The sequence below is a fragment of the Takifugu rubripes genome, chromosome 8 (genome assembly GCF_901000725.2).
Source record: "Takifugu rubripes chromosome 8, fTakRub1.2, whole genome shotgun sequence".
Classification (NCBI taxonomy): Eukaryota; Metazoa; Chordata; class Actinopteri; order Tetraodontiformes; family Tetraodontidae; genus Takifugu; species Takifugu rubripes.
The window spans coordinates 7,754,990-7,755,486 of NC_042292.1; positions in this window are offsets into that span (position 1 = coordinate 7,754,990).

Below are 497 nucleotides of genomic sequence, written 5' to 3' on the forward strand. Positions count from 1 at the left end.
GTCCAATCTGGGAGTAAAAAATGCATGGACTAGGAGGAAATTTGAAGACATCCAAGACTTGATGTCACTGATTCTCAGTGAGGCTGCTGCACCTTCAGCAATAGCGTCAACCTCAGCAGGGCTAAGATTATAATGATTGATCCCTGGAGAAACACACGGTGGTCCTGGGATCAGCACAGGGATCACTTCCTTAAACTTAGCTACAGCATTGTCTGAAAGACATCTGCTATAGTAAGACTGTGTTCTGAATATAGAAGAATCCTTAATAATAAATGTAAACGTGATTAAAGAATGGTCTGACAGGAGGGGGTTCTGAGGGAACACTGACACATGTTCTACCTCAACACCATAAGTCAGGACTAGATCTAAGGTGTGGTTAAAGCTATGAGTTGGTTGGTTTATCTGCTGGAGGAAACCAACTGACTCAAGTAATGAGATGAAGCCATTTCTAAAGCGGTCATTTACAACATCTACAATAATCTGGTGGTTTACTTTGA